Here is a 4475-nt window from a genome sequence, read left to right as displayed (position 1 = left end):
GCTGGTGATTTATTAATGAATTAGAGTACTGCAATAATTTTGTAGTTATAAAATGGTAAGCAAAGCTAACTTTGTCTTATTTCCCCTTGTTAATAAAAAAATGTCTCCTTAGGAGAGTCTATTTTTGTGGGAAGAATGATGACACTGATGACAACATTCCTCACTGGTCTCTGTTATCCTCTATTCTGTGCCCAGAGCTAAACCATTAGGATTCTACAACTTGCTAGGAAAATACGTGCTATTTTGCTCCTTCACCCATACAGCCAACTATATGATACATATAATGATCTTACCATCATGTGTTCCTTCGGCCTCTCCACTTCACATCTCTCTCGTAGCCTTGGCTGCATGGCAATTCTACCTTAACAATGCTCCTTTTATTTCCTCGTGCTTCTCCCCCGCTCTGTATCACCCTCCACAAACATACTGTTACATTCCAAATGGCTTTCCTTACTGCGTAATATTCACTCAACCATGTTCAATCCAGTTGCCTGTTAAACCTGTTTCCTTTATTAACATTTTCTGGCTTCTAAGCATTTCCTCTAGTAGACAGTTCCCTTACATGAGGGGTGATGGGCTTCTGACATGGCTTTATTATTATTAATAATTTGTCTTCTGTGAAAAATAGATAGCAAGAGCTCCTTGGAGCACCTCGGTTAGCATGGGTGGGATCTGTACACTCACATTTGGGCTGACGCATCAATAAGTTTGCCACAGCGGAGAAAGGAAGATGTATGCAAATTCAGGCTGAAAAGGATAAGCCGTATTACATCACTTCAGTTTGGACACTCAGATCTAAGATGAGTCTTAGATTAGATGAAATATAGTGTATTCCACTCAAACTAGGAAGTAGTATTTCTTTCTGAAGATAATTTTATGGAGGAGTCTCGGTGACATAAGGAGGACTGAACTCCTAAAGAGGTAAGCAGAGGGGGGAGTGGGTGGATACGGAGCATTAGTGAGACAATGTGAGAAATGTCACAAAAACTAAGGAAAGAACATTTCATACAGTAAATGGGTAGCTGTAATCTCTGCATCCAAACATACACCTCCAGCCTTTCTGCGGAGACCGCCTAGCCCTCTGGCAGAACCTTCTTAGGATGCATTCAATGGTTCTGAGGTTCTACTTCTCAAACATAGCCTCCTGCTCTGGCTGTAGACCACTTGAGCCCACCTCTCACGTGTACCCTTTTTCCTGGCGTGAGTCAGCCACCAGGCTGCTACATCCCCCAACCTTGTCTAAGGGGGCTAGCACCTTATTTGGAGTGTGTTTTGGTCCTCAGCCTCAAGTAAGGCTAACAGATCCCACTTTAATATATTAGATTTCCAAGCACTCCAGAGTGCTCAGCAAAAATGAATTCTCAGTGTTGCATGAGTGAACAAATGATCCCGTGAATGAATGGGTACTTTTCATTCCTTGTGATCACCTGTTGGCATCATTTCGTACCGCTGACCACCCCGTTTCTTATGTCACTCTTCGCCCTTGCCCTGCCCCTACCGCCCTCTGCTTCCTACCCTTTTTACTCCTTCATAGTTTCTCATCTCCTCCCCATGCTCACTTTTTACTACCTGCCTTTAAAGGCTGGTTTCCTCCAGGGTTTCATCCTCACTACTTTGTCTTACCTTCTTATTAAATATATTCGTCCTGGGGGAATTTCATCCATATCCCTGGTCTGACGAGTATCTATACACTTAACGTCTCAGCCCGGACCTCTCAACTTCACTTTAAACCAGTGGTGTGCGGCAGCCAGCTTGTACTACCTCAGGAGAGCCGACTGTTAAATTTTCAGGATTTTATTTTATTTTTATTTTTTAATTTTTTTTGCCGACCCATGTGGCTTGTGGGATCTCAGTTCCCCGACCAGGGACTGAACCTGGGCCATGGCAGTGAAAGTGCCAAATCCTAACCACGGGACTGCCAGGGAACTACCAATTTTCAGGAATTTTGTGAGCCAGCTGCTAAACCCAGCCTTTATTATAAATTTATGATAAAATAAATTATAGTAAAAACAGAGGTAGTAAATACTTAAAACTCATTACTTCCTAACAATTTCTCTACATTTTAAAACTATTAATGCTCTTGAGATTTGGGATGTCTGTTGTATTTGTATATTGAAAGGACTTGATAGTGGTGTATCGCTGCACATCTCTTCCAACTCGCATTCAGTAATATCATCTCGGTAACTTGAAAACTGCCACAGTGAGAATATTTATGCCATGGAAATTGGGAAATACTTCAAGTCAGGGCTTAATTTATTGTTTTGTTGACTGTCTAGACTTAAGAAGGTGATTGAGAAAATGTTAATGCAGATTAAGCTTAATAGTGTGTCATGTCTATAGCTGTAACACTGTAACACCAAAAAATTGAGGAAATACTCAAAAATTATTATCCAGTTCAGCAAAGAAATTACTCCTATCATTGATGAACAAGAGAAATTCTGACCAACATCTTCATTGTTTCACTTTCTCTTAAAATAAACGTAAATATAGGGCTTCCCTGGTGGCGCAGTGGTTGAGAGTCCGCCTGCCGATGCAGGGGACACGCGTTCGTGTCCCGGTCCGGGAAGATCCCACATGCCGCGAAGCGTCTGGGCCCGTGAGCCATGGCCGCTGAGCCTGCATGTCTGGAGCCTGTGCTCCGCAACAGGAGAGGCCACAACAGTGAGAGGCCCGTGTACCGCAAAAAAAATAAAATAAACATAAATATAGACCATAACTGCAGTCATTTGTCAATTGCACTTATAGGTTGTCTATGATACAACAAGCACTTGGTAAAAGTCAACAAAAACATTTTGTGAGTATTGATTGGTGGTATGGAATTTACAATAGAGTGTTACATACTTCATTATTATTTGTAAATTAGGCACCACACATCTTTCATATCAGGAAAATGTATAAAAACTTATGTACGTATGTGTGCATGTATTCCCCCTACCCCACCAAGAGCCAGTTATATGTTTACCAGCACATCATCACTTCTTGAAACCTTCAATATCATTGCCTACTAAACATTTGAAGTTTAATATCATAGGCATTTCAGACTTAACATGTCAAAAACAGAGCTCATTTTTCTCCTAAAATCTTTTCCTCTTCTGATACTACTCTGCATCTTCTCTATGGGGTAGGGAAGAAAGCTAAGCAAAAGTGTGATCTTGACTGGAAACTAATGTCAGTCTGATCATGGAAGGAGGGGCTGCAGCACAAGGTTACCCACCTTGAGGCAGGAGACTGGCCTTTCCCCCTGTGTCAGTTACTCATCGGTTAAGGTCTGCCCACCAGGGGAGTCAGCCATAGCCTTCGAGACTAGGTGTGTCTTGGTCCGAGGGCAGTTCTCCAGGGAAGGCAATAGCTGTGAATTTTAAACAACCAGCTCTCAGAGCAGCTGAGGGACAAAAGCACCTGCCAGTAAGGGGATCTGGGCACCGCAGCCTCCACTGTAGTGTGGATCCATGCGTAGGTGTAAGGTGGGGAGAGATGGCAGGGAGAAGAGATTGAGACAGGTCCTGGTGAGTGGGCTGTCTCTCTAAGAGCAATCCAAGTTAACTGCTGAGGGTAGGCAGGATCCTGGTGGGGGCAGAGAACTTGACTAGGGTGGGAAGCTTTGGAGCAGCTACTACATGTAGGCAGTATGAGAGAGGCTGCCCTGGGCAGTGTCAGGGTCCAGTTACTGTTGGAGACAGCACTGGACCCTGACAGCACTCTGCATTGCTATTTAACCATTCCTCAGCAGTCTCAGTGTAGGAGTGCAAGGGCAGGTGGCTGGCTTGACCCAGTGTTGGGATTTTGCTGCATAAGTGTAATGCAAGCAGAAGAGGGTGAGGCATGAGGATGATGGTGAGAGTGACTGAAGGCTCTTACTACCTTTTGTGAAGGCACAAATGTACACAGTACATTACAGGACGAGACAGTGTGTTCTCACGCAATGACGGAAGTAGAAAGTATGGGCAAGATCAGAAGAGAGTGAAGCGTTTTCTTAGAGTTAAGGATGTAAATTTTTACAACTTCAGTAAAGACTTTCACGTGAATGAGACTGCATTTGAACTGCCTCTTGAAGGGCCAGTGGGGAGAAAAACCTCCCTGAGGGAAAATGAAAGGAGATAGTGTAGGAAAAGCATGGAGAAAAAAATGCATGAACACAATCTGGTTAGAGACCTGTGATTTAGAAGTATGGTAAAGCCTGCAACAAGGTACCCACAGTAAGTAAAATCAGGTAGAGTGGTTGGAATTGGCTTTTGTCCTCACTCAGCCCCATTTTCAACGAGGGGCAGGCCAAGTCTCTTGTACTGGGGCAAGAGGGTGGCAATGGTTTGGGATGGAGACCTGGCCAGGGAAGTGGCAGATAACCTCATCTTTGGAAGCAGGGAGGTAAAAAGAGTGTGTTGCCACATCCCAGTAGTGTCTTAGACTTATTTCCGTGGCTGTGAAATGGATACCAATTAAGTAGGAGATAACTGGGGTTATTGGCACTGCCTTTG

This window comes from Tursiops truncatus, chromosome 13 (assembly GCF_011762595.2).
Source record: "Tursiops truncatus isolate mTurTru1 chromosome 13, mTurTru1.mat.Y, whole genome shotgun sequence".
NCBI lineage: Eukaryota > Metazoa > Chordata > Mammalia > Artiodactyla > Delphinidae > Tursiops > Tursiops truncatus.
The sequence above is the reverse complement of the archived record's forward strand: the minus strand, read 5'-3'. Positions refer to the sequence as shown.